Source organism: Triticum aestivum, chromosome 4A, assembly GCF_018294505.1.
Source record: "Triticum aestivum cultivar Chinese Spring chromosome 4A, IWGSC CS RefSeq v2.1, whole genome shotgun sequence".
Taxonomy (NCBI): domain Eukaryota; kingdom Viridiplantae; phylum Streptophyta; class Magnoliopsida; order Poales; family Poaceae; genus Triticum; species Triticum aestivum.
In genome coordinates this window covers 45,616,395-45,638,257 of record NC_057803.1, presented here as the reverse complement: position 1 = coordinate 45,638,257, position 21,863 = coordinate 45,616,395, and positions in this window count along the sequence as shown.

The following is a 21,863-nucleotide window of genomic DNA, read 5'->3' as shown; positions in this document are numbered from 1 at the left end:
CTATCTATGTAAGGTTAATTATTATTATCTATCGCTGTCGTGTTATATGTAAGAACTTATGTTGCCCTAGCAACCCTATCTAAGTTAAGTTATGTGTGTTATATTAATGCTTTGTTATGTTTGTATTTTGTTTGTCCCAAGTTTAGACACGGCTAATTGGCGTGGGAAAAATTAACCAAACTAACTAAAAATGATGTGTTTATAGATGCCTTCTAAAAATAAGAACATATTGTACATTTGTACACGGCTTTGGTTTGAGAGCTCTGTATTTTTTAGGTATTCCAAGAATACTTTGGTTTTCAGAAATATTGAAGTATCAAATACTTTGAGATGTTTGGCTTTAGTCAAAAGTGTAGTTTTAACTACACTATGTTTGAAGTATATAAAAAAGAGGGTTGGACCTCTTTTTCCAATCATGAAGTATTGGTTCGCTAGGCATAATAATACTGCGGTTTGCAAATACTTTGATTCTAAAAAATGAAGGGACCCATAAAGGAAAGCCAAAAAAATTCCTCAATAAGATAGAAGAGATTGGGCAATCAAATTAATGAAAAAAGAAATCAGAAACAAAAAAGAACAAAGCAATCGTTCCTAAACAAAAAAAGAAACATCGCTTGTTTCTGGGCCTCATTTATCCTTTGTGGGTCTATTGCAGCTTGATTCTCTTTGGGCCCGCGAACTAGGTTTTTTTCTAGAAGAACTGACGAACTCGAGGATAAAAGTTTGGCAAGTGCGAGAGAGAAGAGATGAACTTGATGTATATCCCTTGTGATGCTCAAGTACTGCTTACTGTCATCTGACGAGCTAGGGTATGATCCAACACTCAAGGTTATTAGCTAACAAAATAATCCTATCACTAAACTGGTAGTTGTCTTCTGCCAAAACTGAAAGTGTCGAAACTTAACAGTAAACTGCATACATTCAGAGATCGACAGTTGCACTAAACAGAGTTGCATTTGAGATAAACAGACTTGGATTGCTAAACAGTGGCAACAATAGTAGACAAATATCTCTAACGAGAGATGGCCATCAAGTAAAAAATTCCTAGAGCAAGTATTCCTAAAGCTATCAGATTGGATTGCTTCTTCAACTCAATCAACTGCTTGAAGTTCTTGTTCATCTTCTTCAATTCCGTCTTCAGTTCGACATCTACCACCGTCGGGTATTCCGGACGCGCTGCTGCTGCCGGAGCGACACTGTCATGGGGCAGATTGAACTCACGGATTGCATTCCCCCTTGAATCCAGCAAGCCCAACCCTTGAAGCCTCTGGATGTAATCATCCATCCACTCGAAATGGTGGCATTTCTTCACGATCTGAAAACGAAATCATGTAACCTAAATCCAAATCTGACAGATTTTTTGAGAAATTAGAGATAAAGGATGCGACGAAAACTCAGATCTAACCTGCCCCTCTGGCTTGCTCTCGCATTTGACAAACTCGCGCCCAAAGTTCCCATTCTTCTCCTCCTTCAAAGTCAACCGCTTCAGTGGCGCAGTCCGTGGGCAGTCAGTGCATCGAGTCATCGGCACTGGACCATACACCGGCCACGTGGAATGGGGGGCTGACGAGGAGGTCGACATATCGCCCGAGAGGAAGAAATAGAGGAATTGCTCGAGAGGAAGAAGAACGAGAAGATGGGGGAAAGAAACAGAGGAATTGCTCGATCTGCTCGATGCCTTTGTCTGTCAGATGGATAAGAGGAGAAGGGGAAGCTATATTGACGATTTTCCACATTGTATTTTGCAGTTTGAATATTTGAACCAACTCTTAACACTGACATGTGGTGGTCATGTGCGAAAAATACAATTTCATATGTAAAGTGGGGCAAATCGTAAAAACCCGAGAAGGACAGTGCAGTAGCCATTCAGGATGCATCACGCGGATCGCGCATGCCTGCCCCACATCTGATGGGTGGTGTTTGGCGCTTGGTAGGATCCGGCGGCGGACGTTCGAGGCTAGGGTTTGGAGCATTTCTGCGGGGTTATGAGCGAGTCAACGGGGTTATTAGGGTTTGACCAGATTTCAAATGTCCATAACTAAATTAGAAAAATCGCAAAAACATAAAACAAACGTAGTTCGTCCGTTTATGAGACCTAGTTACCATAAAAAATATGAACTAGGTATAGGGGTGTTTTTTTTGAAAAATCATGTTTTGAAGTGATCTATCGAAATCAAGTTCAAATGTTTCTAAAAATTAAAAAAAAAATCAAAATGTTGTAATTCTTGCGCACATAGCCGTCATATGTGACAAGGTTATGAGAAAAAAAATATAAACTTGGTGTAGGTCATTTTCATGAAAAAGGCTTCACACAAATGAGCTATCACCTATGAACATGTTCGGAGTTCGTAGAATAGGGAGAGAGGGTTTAGGGTTTGAAAAAAAATCAGAAAATTTCCATAGCTTCATTTTGGAGTGAATAAGAAGGATCTGAACTTACTTTTTCATTTTCATATCTAAAACGTGTTATTTGACGGTTTTGAATTAAAAGCATATTTTTTCAAAAAAATATAGTAATATGAATATTAATCAATAAATAGTGAGACTTCATTTTTACCCTATATATATGGAACAAGTGTTAATAAAAATATATATGTCTCATTTAGGAAAGGTCAAAAAAAACTTGATTTCAAATAGGGCTGTTTACCCTAGCTTTCGAGCTCGTTTCTAGCACATTTCTCATTCGGACTGTTCACCTACGAACATTGGACTTCAAATGCTCGATCAAATACACCGCATAGAGCAATGAACCTCCAATGTTCAACTTCAACTTTGGCTCGAATCCTAATTTTGGCCCAATTCAAATATTGATTTAAATTCAAATTTTGATGGAAATTTGAATTCCGACTCAAATAAGAAACCAAAGTAGAAGCAACATTATTACAACTGATAACTTTTCACAGTAGCTCAAATCTATCAAGTTTTAAGATGCCAACATCTTAATACAAATCTACCAAGTTTTAAGCGATCGACTCGCCCTCAAATTGACAACACAAACATTTCCCAACAACTTAATTCAAATTTTCGACTTGCTCCTTGTGTTTGCAGCTGGCTTCACCGTCTTGCTCCTGGTTTCCCTAGTTGAGATGCTCTTTTCTTTCAGACTCTTGTTCCTTTTGATCTTGGGCTTTACTTGGGGTTTTCCCCGTGGAGGTGCTGATGGAGTAGTTCCACTCGCTGAGCACTTGACGACCATTTGACGGTCATCTATGGGTTCAGTAATCTTTAAAGGCACAATTGGAAAAATTTCCCCCTCCTCTTCCTCTCTTATAGCTTCAAAACCATCAAAGGCCATGGTTTCAAAATCTTCTGCTTCTTCATCTCTTGGCCTTTTCTCCCTAGAGCTGGTAAATAAAATTATAAGCCATAGGCAAAAAAGAGAACAAATGCAAACAAAAGGGTAGCTGTATTCTACAAATGCAAACACATACTAAGATGCTTCATTTGCTGCTGCATTCTCCACTGCTTCATTTGCTGCTGCATTCTCCACTGCATCTTCAATCTCCATTGCTGCTGCATTCTCCTCAGCATTGGCTGCTGTGCATCTTTTCTCCTCTCCAAATGATGCATCCACTGCATTGGTACAAAGCCTAGCAATATGCCCCGGAACTCCACATTTTTTGCAAGCACGCTTCTTTGGTAGACGACCCTCCTCACCTGCTCTAATCCTCTGGTTCCTTGGTCTTCCTGGTGGTCTAGTAATGATAGGAGGGTGGAGTTTGAACCCTGGATCTACTATGTTCCATTGATCTTTCCCCAATAGTGCAGGCACATTGTCAGCATAAGCAGCCATAAATTTGGCAACAGAGAAATACTCAGAGCAATATTGATCAACTTCACCATCTGCACCCCCGATAACGGTCATCAGATGTAGGGCATGTATGCATGGCTTCCCACGGATCTGCCATTGCCTACAAGTACATTCTCTAGTACTTAGGTTCACAGGATACCTCCATACCCTATTTTTAGTGTCAGTATAGGTAACCTCTCCCTCATATGTACCAGATCGAATACATTTCATCTTCAGTCCTCTTGCCTTCAAGTGCAATGCCTTAATCAGTGATGGGAGCATTTGATGACCAACATATTGTGTTTCTGCAATTCTTTTGCGAAGAGCCATCTTTATCATGATCATTTGCCTCATCTTGTCAAATGCTTGCCACAACAAGAGCCCTTTCACTGACTTGAACTTTGAATTGAAGCATTCTGCAAGGTTACTGGTCACATAATCTACTTTGCAGATTTCGTTGAATTTGCTTCTTGACCACACCTTGCCATGATGTGCATCCATGTACTCCTTCACAAGAGGATTTTGAGCATACAACACTCTCAAATGGTGTTCATGCTTCCTTTTGCTGCATGTGTATGATGCTGGCCATAAGTTCTCATCATAAACTTTACCTTTGAACTTCTTTTTGAAATTATGCGCTAGGTGTCGCATACATTCCCTATGCTCCACTCCAGGGAATACAATTTCCACTGCACTCTCTAAACCCTTGCAAGCATCTATGTGTATAGCTAAACCTGGGGGTGTGCCTATAATGTTGCGCAACTGCTGCAGAAACCAGACCCAACTTTCCTCAGACTCTGCCTCCACCACACCAAATGCAACTGGGAATAGCCAGTTGTGTCCATCAACTGCAGAAGCTGCTACTAGCTGTCCTCTCCATCTTCCAGTCAAATGTGTAGCATCTACAGCCAAATAGGGCCTGCAACCATCTAGAAACCCCTGCCAGCAAGCCTTGAAACAAACAAAAGCCCTTCTGAAGCACTCCTTCTGAAATGACTTCCCTTTTATTTTGAATGGAACTGTATGCTTGTCAATCTCTACAACACTCCCTGGACTTGCCATCTCCACTTCAGCTTTGAAAGTGTAAAGCAGCTGAAAACTGTCATTCCATTGACCATTAATTCTGTCAAGAGCCTTTTCCCTAGCATTGAAAATTCTCATGTAAGGAATTTCTATCTTGTACTTCTCAAAAAGCTTCCCATGGAGTGCTGTTGGACCAAGTCCAGGTTCTTCTCTCAGCCAATCCAATATAGCATCTGCCACCCACCTAGTTTTTGCTAGCTTGGTTTTGGCCTTCCCCCCTCCCCCTCCAGGTGGACAGGTGTGCTTGTGTGGGTTTTTCTTTATCTGAAACAAAATAAAAGGGTAAAAAACAGTTAAGAAACCTTACTCAACGATCTGAAACTAAATTACTAACTGAACTTGGATTACCTGAATATATTTGCTCTTTCTCATACGAGATGCATGCAACTTCCACCTACACCTAGGATATGGACAAAAAACTGTGAACCTTGCTGGCTCACTCCTTTTAATCTTATAGGTGTTTTCAGATATAATGCACCATGTTGTCACTGCATTCCGACAGTCCACCATTGATTGGAAAATGGTACCTACACTAAGCTCAGGTTTTTCCCTGTTCCACTCAATTGTTGGCATGTCATCACCATCGTATTCATCCTCGATTAAGTTGTCCATGTTCTCCACCTTCTCTTCATCGTCAGTGTCATCAAACCTAGCTTGGCTGATGGGCTCCTCCATATATTCGTCATCCACTGCTTGCTGACTGGCTACATCGACCAGTTCAGGAAACATCATCTCGTCTTCATCATCATTTGTAGGCACTGCCTCGTCAGGTTCTGCATCTTCTTCTACACCAACTGCAGAAGGTACACGAGAAGCAGCAGCTGAATCGGAACCAGAATTGGCAGCAGGCATGTTGTGGCTCCATGAACCACTTGCTTTACTTGGTGTCGACCTACAAGGAGTGCCAGGGTGCTGGCTATTAGCACAGACAGATGATGTCTGAACTCCCTTCCCCTTCGCCCGTTCTGCGCGTGGCTGAATCACATCGATTTGGAGTTTACCGAATCGGCAGCCAGCAATCCCAGCAAAAATCAATGGCATATGATCGTCGCAAGTTAGTGGGAGAAATCTTTGCTCGTCACTACTGAAGTAATTCAGTTCAACAACATCGGCATCACTCCAGGGATAGGTGTTTCGGAGCTCAGCTCGCAAATTTTTGAAAGATATGCTGGTTTCTACCACTTTGGGATAGAAAAATGATGAAATCAAATGCAGTTTAGTACCACGCAGCACACTAGTTTCCATTCTAATCGCCAGTCGAAAAGCCAGCGCGGGATCAATCCTATTTTGTTGGGGGAAGGAAACAAAGGCTTCAGTTAGTCGGGTAAAATCGAGCATAAATTCGAACGATTCAAGCAAATAGAAGTCAAATACGGCCTACAATACGACTTAGAATGTCAATTCGAGAGGAAACAATGCTTACCCAGGTTTAATCCATGAATTATCTGCCGCGGATTCGACCCAATCCTCTCCACGGTCGACTGCATTCCGGGCGTCCTCACTCAACATCGCTATGTAATCCCAGATGGGGAGGTGGGCTATATCTGGCGCAGATGCGGCGTTGCCGACGAACGGAATAGGGCATAGGGTGGAGGAAACAACTGCGGTGGATGCGACACGACGCCGGCGGAGGGGGCGGGGTGGCGCGATGCAGTGCGGCCTGTCTAGATCTGTTTCACATTCAGACAAGCTGCCCAATATGTGTCTCCTTGCGGTCCCACACGTCAGCAAGCGACAGTCAGATGAAGACTCGGCCCCACTCGTCAGCAATTAACGGTCGATGGACGGTCAAGACGGCAAACGCCCGCTATGAGCATTTGTGAGAGTTTCAGCTAAGGAAGAGGGGAAAAGTGAGCAAACATTTGGAGCGTGGGGAAAAGTGAGCACAACTAAGGAACCAGGGGCACTAATTTAAATATCCCTATCTTTTATGGTCATGCACCCTTGAAGAGTGGTCTATTTTTGATGAATCTCGGTAGTAGTGATACACATATTCATAATATTAAAGCTAGAAGATGCAGAGTTGCTAATGATAGTGCAACTTATTTGTGGCACTGCCGTTTAGGTCATATTCGTGTAAAGCGCATGAAGAAACTCCATTCTGATGGACTTTTGGAATCACTTGATTATGAATCACTTGGTACTTGCGAACCATGCCTCATGGGCAAGATGACTAAAACGCCATTCTCCGGAACTATGGAGCGAGCAACAGATTTGTTGGAAATCATACATACTGATGTATGTGATCCGATGAATGTTGAGGCTCGCGGCGGGTATCGTTATTTTCTCACCTTCACAGATGATTTGAGCAGATATGGGTATATCTACTTGATGAAACATATCTAAACCATTTTAAAAGTTCAAAGAATTTCAGAGTGAAGTGGAAAATCATCATAACAAGAAAATAAAGTTTCTACGATCTGATCATGGAGGAGAATATTTGAGTTACGAGTTTGGTCTTCATTTGAAACAATGCAGAATAGTTTCGCAACTCACGCTACCCGGAACACCACAGTGTAATGGTGTGTTCGAACGTTGTAATCATACTTTACTAGATATGGTGCAATCTATGATGTCTCTTACTGATTTACCGCTATCGTTTTGGGGTTATGCTTTAGAGACGGCTGCATTCACGTTAAATAGGGCATATCTAAATCCGTTGAGACGATGCCTTATGAACTGTGGTTTGGCAAGAAACCAAAGTTGTCGTTTCTTAAAGTTTGGGGCTGCAATGCTTATGTGAAAAAGCTTCAACCTGATAAGCTCGAACCCAAATCGGAGACATGTGTCTTCATAGGATATCCAAAGGAGACTGTTGGGTACACCTTCTATCATAGATCCGAAGGCAAAACATCCATTGCTAAGAATGGATCCTTTCTAGAGAAGGAGTTTCTCTCGAAAGAAGTGAGTGGGAGGAAAGTAGAACTTGATGAGGTAACTGTACCTACTCCCTTATTGGAAAGTAGTTCATCACAGAAATCTGTTCCTATGACTCCTACACCAATTAGTGAGGAAGCTAATGATTAAGATCATGTAACTTCAAATCAAGTTACTACCAAACCTCGTAGGTCAACCAGAGTAAGATCCGCACCAGAGTGGTATGGTAATCCTGTTCTAGAAGTCATGTTACTTGACCATGATGAACCTACGTACTATGAGGAAGCAATGATGAGCCTAGATTCCGCAAAATGGCTTGAGGCCATGGAATCTGAGATGGGATCCATGTATGAGAACAAAGTGTGGACTTTGGTTGACTTTCCCGATTATCTGCAAGCCATCGAGAATAAATGGATCTTCAAGAAGAAGACTGACGCTAACAGTAATGTTACTGTCTACAAAGCTCGACTTGTTGCGAAAGGTTTTTGACAAGTTCAAGGAGTTGACTACAATGAGACCTTCTCACCCGTAGCGATGCTTAAGTCCGTCCGAATCATGTTAGCAATTACACATTTTATGATTATGAAATTTGGCAAATGGATGTAAAGACTGCATTCCTGAATGGATTTCTGGAAGAAGAGTTGTATATGATGCAACCTGAAGGTTTTATCGATCAAAAGGATGCTAACAAAGTGTGCAAGCTCTAGCAATCCATCTATGGACTGGTGCAAGCATCTCGGAGTTGGAATAAACATTTCGATAATGTGATCAAAGCATATGGTTTTATACAAGAAAGTGAGTGGGAGCTCTGTAGCATTTCTAATATTATATGTGGATGACATATTGCTGTTTGGAAATGATATAGAGTTTTTCAATGAAAGACCTCGGTGAAGCTGCTTATATATTGGGCATCAAGATCTACAGAGATAGATCAAGACGCTTAATTGGACTTTCACAAAGCACATACCTTGATAAAGTTTTTAAGAAGTTCAAAATGGATCAAGCAAAGAAAGGGTGATTGCCTGTGTTACAAGGTGTGAAGTTGAGTCAGACTCAATGCTCGACCACTACAGAAGATAGAGAGAAAATGAAAGATGTTCCCTATGCTTCAACCATAGGCTCTATCATGTATACAATGTTGTCTACCAGACCTGATGTGTGCCTTGCTATTAGTTTAGCAGGGAGGTACCAAAGTAATCCAGGAGTGGATCACTAGAGAGCGGTCAAGAACATCCTGAAATACCTGAAAAGGACTAAGGGTATGTTTCTCATCTATGGAGGTGACAATGAGCTCGTCGTAAATGGTTATGTCGATGCAAGCTTTGACACTGATCCGGATGACTCTAAGTCACAAACCGGATACGTGTTTTTATTGAACAGTGGAGCTGTCAGTTGGTGTAGTTCTAAACAAAGCGTCGTGGCGGGATCTAGGTGTGAAGCGGAGTACATAGCTGCTTCGGAAGCAGCAAATGAAGGAGTCTGGATGAGGGAGTTCATATCCGATCTAGGTGTCATACCTAGTGCATCGGGTCCAATGAAAATCTTTTGTGACAATACTGGAGCAATTACCTTGGCAAAGGAATCCAGATTTCACAAAAGAACCAAGCACATCAAGAGATGCTTCAATTCCATCCGCGATCAAGTCAAAGAGGGAGACATAGAGATTTGCAAGATACATGTAATCTAGATAATTGACTCTAGTGCAAGTGGGAAATTGAAGGAAATATGCCCTAGAGGTAATAATAAAGTTGTTATTTATATTTCCTTATATCATGATAAGTGTTTATTGTATTAACCGGAAACTTAGTACATGTGTGAATACATAGACAAATAGAGTGTCACTAGTTTGCCTCTACTTGACTAGCTCGTTGAATCAATGATGGTTATGTTTCCTAACCATAGACATGAGTTGTCATTTGATTAACGGGATCACATCATTAGAGAATGATGTGATTGACTTGACCCATCTGTTAGCTTAGCACGATGATCGTTTAGTTTCTTGCTATTGCTTTCTTCATGACTTATAAATGTTCCTATGACTATGAGATTATGCAACTCCCGAGTACTGGAGGAACACTTTGTGTGCTACCAAATGTCACAATGTAACTAGGTGATTATAAAGGTGCTCTATAGGTGTCTCCGATGGTACTTGTTGAGTTGGTATAGATCGAGATTAGGATTTGTCACTCCGATTGTCGGAGAGGTATCTCTGGACCCTCTCGGTAATGCACATCACTATAGGCCTTGCAAGCATTGTGACTAATGATTTAGTTGCAGGATGATGCATTACGAAACGAGTAAAGAGACTTGCCAGTAACGAGATTGAACTAGGTATAAGGATACCGACGATCGAATCTCGGGCAAGTAACATACCGATGACAAAGGGAACAACATATGTTGTTATGCGGTTTGACCGATAAAGATCTTCGTAGAATATGTAGGAACCAATATGAGCACCCAGGTTCCGCTATCGGTTATTGACTGGAGATGAGTCTTGGTCATGTCTACATAGTTCTCAAACCCGTAGGGTCCGCATGCTTAAAGTTCGGTGACGATCGGTATTATGAGTTTATGTGTTTTGATGTACCGAAGGTAGTTTGGAGTCCTGGATGTGATCACAGACATGATGATGAGTCTTGAAATGGTCGAGACGTAAAGATTGATATATTGGACGGCTATATTCGAACACCGAAAGTGTTCCGGATGGTTTCGAAGAAAACAGGAGTGCCGGATCGGGGTTACCGGAAACCCCCGGGGAAGTATTGGGCCTTAGTGGGCCTGAGCGGAGAGAGAGGGCAGCAGCCCAGGAGGTGGCACGCCCCTCCCATGAGGAGTACGAATTGGACTAGGGGAGGGGGGCGCAGCCCCTCTTTCCCTTTCCCTTTCCCTCTCCCTCTCCCTCTCCCTCTCCCTCTCTTTCCTTTCCCCTTCCCCCTTCCTAGTAGGACTAGGAAAGGATGAATCCTACTCCTACTAGGAGGAGGATTCCTCCTCTCCTTGGGGCGCACCAAGGCCGGCCGGCCTCCCCCCTTACTCCTTTATATACGGAGGCGGGGGGAGGGGGCACCCAAAGACACACAATTTGATTGTTCCAAGCCATGTGCGGTGCCCCCCTCCACCATAATCCACCTTGATCATATCGTAGCAGTGCTTAGGCGAAGCCCTGCGTCGGTAGCAACATCATCACCATCATCACGTCGTCATGCTGATTGAACTCTCCTGCAAAGCTCTGCTGGATCGGAGTTCGTGGGACGTCATCGAGCTAAACGTGTGCTGAACTCGTAGGTGCCGTACGTTCGGTACTTGGATCGGTCGGATCGTGAAGACGTATGACTACATCAGCCGCGTTCTCATAATGCTTCCGCTTATGGTCTACGAGGGTACGTGGACGATACTCTCCCCTCTCGTTGCTATGCATCACCATGATCTTGTGCGTGTGCGTAGGATTTTTTTTGAAATTACTACATTTCCCAACACCTATTTGTGGCACTACCGTTTAAGTCATATTGGTGTAAAGCGCATAAAGAAACTCCATGCTGGTGGACTTTTGGAATCACTTGATGCTTGCGAACCATGTCTCATGGGCAAGATGACTAAGACTTCGTTCTCCGAAACAATGGAGCGAGCAACTGACTTATTGGAAATAATACATACTGATGTATGTGATCTGATAAGTGTTGAGGCTCGTGGCAGGTATCGTTATTTTCTGACCTTCACAGATGATTTGAGCAGATATGAGTATATCTACTTAATGAAACATAAGTCTGGAACATTTAAAAAGTTCTAAGAATTTCAGAGTGAAGTGGAAAATCGTCGTAACAAGAAAATAAAGTTTCTACGATATGATCGCGAAGGCGAATATTTGAGTTACGAGTATGGTCTTCATTTGAAACAATGTGGAATAGTTTCGCAACTCACGCCACCTAGAACACCACAGCATAATGGTGTGTATGAACGTTGTAATCGTACTTTATTGGATATGGTGCGATCTGTGATGTCTCTTACCGATTTACCACTATCATTTTGGGGTTATGCATTAGCGACAGCTGCATTCAAGTTAAATAGGGCACCATCTAAATTCGTTGAGATGACACCGTATGAACTATGGTTTGGCAAGAAATTAAAGTTGTCGTTTATTAAAGTTTGGGGTTGTGATGCTTATGTGAAAAAGTTTCAAACTGATAAGCTTGAACCCAAATCGGAGTAGTGCGTCTTCGTGCTTTATGCCACATATTATGATCCAATGATGTGTTGCCATCCTATGATGTTTTGAGTAGATATCCTTTGTCTTTGGGTTGATTGATGATCTAGATTGGTATGAGTTGTATGTTTTACTTTGGTGTTTTCCTATGGTGCCCTCTGTCTCGCGCAAGGGTGAGGGATTCCCTGTTGGGGAACATAGTAATTTCAAAAAAATTCCTACGCACACGCAAGATCATGGTGATGCATAGCAACGAGAGGGGAGAGTGTGATCTATGTACCCTTGTAGACCGACAGCGGAAGCGTTAGCACAACGCGGTTGATGTAGTCGTACATCTTCACGGCCCGACCGATCAAGCACCGAAATTACGGCACCTCCGAGTTTTAGCACACGTTCAGCTCGATGATGATCCCCGGACTTCGATCCAGCAAAGTGTTGGGGAAGAGTTCCGTCAGCACGACGGCGTGGTGACGATCTTGATGTACTATCGTCGCAGGGCTTCACCTAAGCACCGCTACAATATTATCGAGGATTATGGTGGAAGGGGGCACCGCACACGGCTAAGAATATGATCACGTGGATCAACTTGTGTGTCTAGGGGTGCCCCCTGCCCCCGTATATAAAGGATCAAGGGGAGGAGGCTGGCCGGTCACAATGGTGCGCCAAGGAGGAGTCCTCCTCCTAGTAGGAGTAGGACTCCTACTAGGAGGGGGAAAGAAGTGGGGAGGGAGAAGGAAAGGGGGGGCGCCGCCCCCCTCTCCTAGTCCAATTCGGACCAGGGGGAGGAGGCGCACGGCCCACCTTTGGCTGCCCCTCTCTCTCTCCACTAAGGTCCATATGGCCCATTACTTCTCCCGGGGGGGGTTCCGGTAACCCTCCGGCTCTCCGGTTTTCTCCGAAATCACCCGGAACACTTCAGGTGTCCGAATATAGCCGTCCAATATATCAATCTTTATGTCTCGACCATTTCGAGACTCCTCGTCATGTCCATGATCACATCCGGGACTCCGAACTAACTTCGGTACATCAAAACTCATAAACTCATAATATAACTGTCATCGAAACCTTAAGCGTGCGGACCCTACGGGTTCGAGAACAATGTAGACATGACCGAGACACGTCTCCGGTCAATAACCAATAGCGGAACCTGGATGCTCATATTGGATCCTACATATTCTACGAAGATCTTTATCGGTCAGACCGCATAACAACATACGTTGTTCCCTTTGTCATCGGTATGTTACTTGCCCGAGATTCGATCGTCGGTATCTCAATACCTAGTTCAATCTCGTTACCGGCAAGTCTCTTTACTCGTTCCGTAATACATCATCTCGCAACTAACTCATTAGTTGCAATGCTTGCAAGGCTTATGTGATGTGCATTACCGAGAGGGCCCAGAGATACCTCTCCGACAATCGGAGTGACAAATCCTAATCTCGAAATACGCCAACCCAACATGTACCTTTGGAGACACCTGTAGAGTACCTTTATAATCACCCATTTACGTTGTGACGTTTGGTAGCACACAAAGTGTTCCTCCGGCAAACGGGAGTTGCATAATCTCATAGTCATAGGAACATGTATAAGTTATGAAGAAAGCAATAGCAACATACTAAACGATCGGGTGCTAAGCTAATGGAATGGGTCATGTCAATCAGATCATTCACCTAATGATGTGATCCCGTTAATCAAATAACAACTCTTTGTTCATGGTTAGGAAACATAACCATCTTTGATTAACGAGCTAGTCAAGTAGAGGCATACTAGTGACACTCCGTTTGTCTATGTATTCACACATGTATTATGTTTCCGGTTAATACAATTCTAGCATGAATAATAAACATTTATCATGATATAAGGAAATAAATAATAACTTTATTATTGCCTCTAGGGCATATTTCCTTCAGTCTCCCACTTGCACTAGAGTCAATAATCTAGATTACACAGTAATGATTCTAACACCCATGGAGCCTTGGTGCTGATCATGTTTTGCTCGTGGAAGAGGCTTAGTCAACGGGTCTGCAACATTCAGATCCGTATGTATCTTGCAAATCTCTATGTCTCCCACCTGGACTAGATCCCGGATGGAATTGAAGCGTCTCTTGATGTGCTTGGTTCTCTTGTGAAATCTGGATTCCTTTGCCAAGGCAATTGCACCAGTATTGTCACAAAAGATTTTCATTGGACCCGATGCACTAGGTATGACACCTAGATCGGATATGAACTCCTTCATCCAGACTCCTTCATTTGCTGCTTCCGAAGCAGCTATGTACTCCGCTTCACATGTAGATCCCGCCACAACGCTTTGTTTAGAACTGCACCAACTGACAGCTCCACCGTTTAATGTAAACACGTATCCGGTTTGCGATTTAGAATCGTCCGGATCAGTGTCAAAGCTTGCATCAACGTAACCTTTTACGATGAGCTCTTTGTCACCTCCATATATGAGAAACATATCCTTAGTCCTTTTCAGGTATTTCAGGATGTTCTTGACCGCTGTCCAGTGATCCACTCCTGGATCACTTTGGTACCTCCCTGCTAGACTTATAGCAAGGCACACATCAGGTCTGGTACACAGCATTGCATACATGATAGAGCCTATGGCTGAAGCATAGGGAACATCTTTCATTTTCTCTCTATCTTCTGCAGTGGTCGGGCATTGAGTCTTACTCAACTTCACACCTTGTAACACAGGCAAGAACCCTTTCTTTGCTTGATCCATTTTGAACTTCTTCAAAACTTTGTCAAGGTATGTGCTTTGTGAAAGTCCAATTAAGCGTCTTGATCTATCTCTATAGATCTTAATGCCTAATATGTAAGCAGCTTCACCGAGGTCTTTCATTGAAAAACTCTTATTCAAGTATCCCTTTATGCTATCCAGAAATTCTATATCATTTCCAATTAGTAATATGTCATCCACATATAATATCAGAAATGCTACAGAGCTCCCACTCACTTTCTTGTAAATACAGGCTTCTCCAAAAGTCTGTATAAAACCAAATGCTTTGATCACACTATCAAAGCGTTTATTCCAACTCCGAGAGGCTTGCACCAGTCCATAAATGGATCGCTGGAGCTTGCACACTTTGTTAGCTCCCTTTGGATCGACAAAACCTTCTGGTTGCATCATATACAACTCTTCTTCCAGAAATCCATTCAGGAATGCAGTTTTGACATCCATCTGCCAAATTTCATAATCATAAAATGCGGCAATTGCTAACATGATTCGGACAGACTTAAGCATCGCTACGGGTGAGAAGGTCTCATCGTAGTCAATCCCTTGAACTTGCCGAAAACCTTTTGCGACAAGTCGAGCTTTGTAGACAGTAATATTACCGTCAGCGTCAGTCTTCTTCTTGAAGATCCATTTATTCTCAATTGCTTGCCGATCATCGGGCAAGTCAACCAAAGTCCATACTTTGTTCTCATACATGGATCCCATCTCAGATTTCATGGCTTCAAGCCATTTTGCGGAATCTGGGCTCACCATCGCTTCTTCATAGTTCGTAGGTTCATCATGATCTAGTAGCATGACTTCCAGAACAGGATTACCGTACCACTCTGGCGCGGATCTCACTCTGGTTGATCTACGAGGTTCAGTAGTATCTTGTTCTGAAGTTTCATGATCATCATCATTAGCTTCCTCACTAACTGGTGTAGGTGTCACAGAAACAGGTTTTTGTGATGTACTACTTTCCAATAAGGGAGTAGGTACAGTTACCTCGTCAAGTTCTACTTTCCTCCCACTCACTTCTTTCGAGAGAAACTCCTTCTCCAGAAAGTTTCCGAATTTAGCAACAAAAGTCTTGCCTTCGGATCTGTGATAGAAGGTGTATCCAATAGTTTCCTTTGGATATCCTATGAAGACACATTTCTCCGATTTGGGTTCGAGCTTATCAGGTTGAAGCTTTTTCACATAAGCATCGCAGCCCCAAACTTTCAGAAACGACAACTTTGGTTTCTTGCCAAACCACAGTTCATAAGGCGTCGTCTCAACGGATTTTGATGGTGCCCTATTTAACGTGAATGCGGCCGTCTCTAGAGCGTATCCCCAAAACGATAGCGGTAAATCAGTAAGAGACATCATAGATCGCACCATATCTAGTAAAGTACGATTACGACGTTCGGACACACCATTACGCTGTGGTGTTCCGGGTGGCGTGAGTTGCGAAACTATTCCACAATTTTTCAAATGTACACCAAACTCGTAACTCAAATATTCTCCTCCACGATCAGATCGTAGGAATTTTATTTTCTTGTTACGATGATTTTCAACTTCACTCTGAAATTCTTTGAACTTTTCAAATGTTTCAGACTTGTGTTTCATTAAGTAGATATACCCATATCTGCTTAAGTCATCTGTGAAGGTGAGAAAATAACGATATCCGCCACGAGCCTCAACGTTCATCGGACCACATACATCTGTATGTATGATTTCCAACAAATCTGTTGCTCTCTCCATAGTACCGGAGAACGGTGTTTTTGTCATCTTACCCATAAGGCACGGTTCGCAAGTACCAAGTGATTCATAATCAAGTGGTTCCAAAAGCCCATCAGTATGGAGTTTCTTCATGCGCTTTATACCGATATGACCCAAACGGCAGTGCCACAAATAAGTTGCACTATCATTATCAACTCTGCATCTTTTGGCTTCAACACTATGAATATGTGTGTCACTACTATCGAGATTCAATAAAAATAGACCACTCTTTAAGGGTGCATGACCATAAAAGATATTACTCATATAAATAGAACAACCATTATTCTCAGATTTAAATGAATAACCGTCTCGCATCAAACAAGATCCAGATATAATGTTCATGCTTAACGCTGGCACCAAATAACAATTATTTAGGTCTAATATTAATCCCGAAGGTAGATGTAGAGGTAGCGTGCCGACTGCGATCACATCGACTTTGGAACCGTTTCCCACGCGCATCGTCACCTCGTCCTTAGCCAATCTTCGCTTAATCCGTAGTCCCTGTTTCGAGTTGCAAATATTAGCAACAGAACCAGTATCAAATACCCAGGTGCTACTGCGAGCATTAGTAAGGTACACATCAATAACATGTATATCACATATACCTTTGTTCACCTTGCCATCCTTCTTATCCGCCAAATACTTGGGGCAGTTCCGCTTCCAGTGACCAGTCTGCTTGCAGTAGAAGCACTCAGTTTCAGGCTTAGGTCCAGGTTTGGGTTTCTTCTCTTGAGTAGCAACTTGCTTGCTGTTCTTTTTGAAGTTCCCCTTCTTCTTCCCTTTGCCCTTTTTCTTGAAACTAGTGGTCTTGTTGACCATCAACACTTGATGCTCCTTCTTGATTTCTACCTCCGCAGCTTTCAGCATTGCGAAGAGCTCGGGAATAGTCTTATTCATCCCTTGCATATTATAGTTCATCACGAAGCTCTTGTAGCTTGGTGGCAGTGATTGGAGAATTCTGTCAATGACGCAATCATCTGGAAGATTAACTCCCAATTGAATCAAGTGATTATTATACCCAGACATTTTGAGTATATGCTCACTGACAGAACTGTTCTCCTCCATCTTGCAGCTATAGAACTTATTGGAGACTTCATATCTCTCAATCCGGGCATTTGCTTGAAATATTAACTTCAACTCCTGGAACATCTCATATGCTCCATGACGTTCAAAACGTCGTTGAAGTCCCGATTCTAAGCCGTAAAGCATGGCACACTGAACTATCGAGTAGTCATCAGCTTTGCTCTGCCAGACGTTCATAACATCTGGTGTTGCTCCAGCAGCAGGCCTGGCACCCAGCGGTGCTTCCAGGACGTAATTCTTCTGTGCAGCAATGAGGATAATCCTCAAGTTACGGACCCAGTCCGTGTAATTGCTACCATCATCTTTCAACTTTGCTTTCTCAAGGAACGCATTAAAATTCAACGGAACAACAGCACGAGCCATCTATCTACAATCAAGCATAAACAAGCAAGATACTATCAGGTACTAAGTTTCATGATAAATTTAGGTTCAATTAATTTACTTAAAGAACTCCCACTTAGATAGACATCCCTCTAATCCTCTAAGTGATTACGTGATCCAAATCAACTAAACCATGTCCGATCATCACGTGAGATGGAGTAGTTTCATTGGTGAACATCACTATGTTGATCATATCTACTATATGATTCACGCTCGACCTTTCGGTCTCCGTGTTCCGAGGCCATATCTGTATATGCTTGGCTCGTCAAGTATAACCTGAGTATTCCGCGTGTGCAACTGTTTTGCACCCGTTGTATTTGAACGTAGAGCCTATCACACCCGATCATCACGTGGTGTCTCAGCACGAAGAACTTTCGCAACGGTGCATACTCAGGGAGAACACTTCTTGATAATTAGTGAGAGATCATCTTATAATGCTACCGTCAATCAAAGCAAGATAAGATGCATAAAAGATAAACATCACATGCAATCAATATAAGTGATATGATATGGCCATCATCATCTTGTGCTTGTGATCTCCATCTTCGAAGCACCGTCGTGATCACCATCGTCACCGGCGCGACACCTTGATCTCCATCGTAGCATCGTTGTCGTCTCGCCAATCTTATGCTTCCACGACTATCGCTACCGCTTAGTGATAAAGTAAAGCATTACAGCGCGATTGCATTGCATACAATAAAGCGACAACCATATGGCTCCTGCCAGTTGCCGATAACTCGGTTACAAAACATGATCATCTCATACAATAAAATTTAGCATCATGTCTTGACCATATCACATCACAACATGCCCTGCAAAAACAAGTTAGACGTCCTCTACTTTGTTGTTGCAAGTTTTACGTGGCTGCTACGGGCTTAAGCAAGAACCAATCTTACCTACGCATCAAAACCACAACGATAGTTTGTCAAGTTGGTGCTGTTTTAACCTTCGCAAGGACCGGGCGTAGCCACACTCGGTTCAACTAAAGTTGGAGAAACTGTCACCCGCAAGCCACCTATGTGCAAAGCACGTCGGGAGAACCGGTCTCGCGTAAGCGTACGCGTAATGTCGGTCCGGGCCGCTTCGTCCAACAATACCGCCGAACCAAAGTATGACATGCTGGTAAGCAGTATGACTTATATCGCCCACAACTCACTTGTGTTCTACTCGTGCATATAACATCAACATATAAAACCTAGGCTCGGATGCCACTGTTGGGGAACGTAGTAATTTCAAAAAAATTCCTACGCACACGCAAGATCATGGTGATGCATAGCAACGAGAGGGGAGAGTGTGATCTACGTACCCTTGTAGACCGACAGCGGAAGCGTTAGCACAACGCGGTTGATGTAGTCGTACGTCTTCACGGCCCGACCGATCAAGCACCGAAACTACGGCACCTCCGAGTTTTAGCACACGTTCAGCTCGATGACGATCCCCGGACTCCGATCCAGCAAAGTGTCGGGGAAGAGTTCCGTCAGCACGACGGCGTGGTGACGATCTTGATGTACTATCGTCGCAGGGCTTCGCCTAAGCACCGCTACAATATTATCGAGGATTATGGTGGAAGGGGGCACCGCACACGGCTAAGAATATGATCACGTGGATCAACTTGTGTGTCTAGGGGTGCCCCCTGCCCCCGTATATAAAGGATCAAGGGGAGGAGGCCGGCCGGCCCCTATGGCGCGCCAAGGAGGAGTCCTCCTCCTAGTAGGAGTAGGACTCCTACTAGGAGGGGGAAAGAAGTGGGGAGGGAGAAGGAAAGGGGGGCGCCGCCCCCCCTCTCCTAGTCCAATTCGGACCAGGGGGAGGAGGCGCGCGGCCCACCTTTGGCTGCCCCTCTCTCTCTCCACTAAGGCCCATATGGCCCATTACTTCTCCCGGGGGGGTTCCGGTAACCCTCCGGCTCTCCGGTTTTCTCCGAAATCACCCGGAACACTTCCGGTGTCCGAATATAGCCGTCCAATATATCAATCTTTATGTCTCGACCATTTCGAGACTCCTCGTCATGTCCGTGATCACATCCGGGACTCCGAACTAACTTCGGTACATCAAAACTCATAAACTCATAATATAACTGTCATCGAAACCTTAAGCGTGCGGACCCTACGGGTTCGAGAACAATGTAGACATGACCGAGACACGTCTCCGGTCAATAACCAATAGCGGAACCTGGATGCTCATATTGGCTCCTACATATTCTACGAAGATCTTTATCGGTCAGACCGCATAACAACATACGTTGTTCCCTTTGTCATCGGTATGTTACTTGCCCGAGATTCGATCGTCGGTATCTCAATACCTAGTTCAATCTCGTTACCGGCAAGTCTCTTTACTCATTCCGTAATACATCATCTCGCAACTAACTCATTAGTTGCAATGCTTGCAAGGCTTATGTGATGTGCATTACCGAGAGGGCCCAGAGATACCTCTCCGACAATCGGAGTGACAAATCCTAATCTCGAAATACGCCAACCCAACATGTACCTTTGGAGACACCTGTAGAGTACCTTTATAATCACCCATTTACGTTGTGACGTTTGGTAGCACACAAAGTGTTCCTCCGATAAACGGGAGTTGCATAATCTCATAGTCGTAGGAACATCTATAAGTTATGAAGAAAGCAATAGCAACATACTAAACGATCGGGTGCTAAGCTAATGGAATGGGTCATGTCAATCAGATCATTCACCTAATGATGTGATCCCGTTAATCAAATAACAACTCTTTGTTCATGGTTAGGAAACATAACCATCTTTGATTAACGAGCTAGTCAAGTAGAGGCATACTAGTGACACTCCGTTTGTCTATGTATTCACACATGTATTATGTTTCCGGTTAATACAATTCTAGCATGAATAATAAACATTTATCATGATATAAGGAAATAAATAATAACTTTATTATTGCCTCTAGGGCATATTTCCTTCATTCCCACTGTAGGGTGTTGCAATATGTCCATGGTTTGCTTATTGTCTGTGTTGCATGAGTGACTGAAACACAAACACGGATAAGCGGGACATGGCGTATGGGAATAAAGAGGACTTGATACTTTAATGCTATGGTTGGGTATTACCTTAATGATCTTTAGTAGTTGTGGATGCTTGCTAGAGTTCCAATCATAAGTGCATATGATCCAAGAAGATAAAGTATGTTAGCTTATGCCTCTCCCTCATATGAAACTGCAATAGTGATTACCGGTCTTGTTAACAATTGCCTAGGACAATTCCGCACATCGATCCACCATTATTCCACTCTCGCTATTTATAATATTTAGTAATATATTCTAACTTTATGATAACAGCACCTACTTTCATATTTTAGCTCTCCGATATCATACAAAGTTATCCTCTTCATACCCACAACGTAGTTTTATTTCTCGTTGCTAGTTGGAATCAAACGTTCGGTGTACGTAGAGTCGTATCAGTGGCAGATAGGACTTGAGAAAATATTGATCTTACCTTTAGCTCCTTGTGGGTTCGACACTCCATACTTATCACTTCCACCATTGGGAATTGCTACGATGATTCCCTGCACTTGGGGATTATCAAGCTCTTTTCTGGCGCCATTGCCGGGGAGCAATAACGTGGGGTTGATATTCTTGTGTATGCTTGTTTGCTTTCTTCACTGAGTAGATTTTGTTTTTCCTTTTTGTTTCTGTTTAGTTGTGGGTGAAACATACAAAAAACTAATTTAAAAGAATAAAAATACAAAAAATTACTTGTCTCTCATGCCTAAAAAGTTTTTCAATAAGAGAAGTGATTGGAAGATTATGCATTGAAGAAATGAGGGTCGACCTTGAGCACTTGTGTTCATGCTCATGGAAACAATGTAAAAAATTTCATGGAAGCTTCTTTGAAAATAATTATCCCATTGTATATATCCATTGTATTATAAAAATAATGTGCCAAGCTTCGGTTTTAGGATGATTAGATTGCTTGTTTACTATGTTCAGTACAAAAACAGAA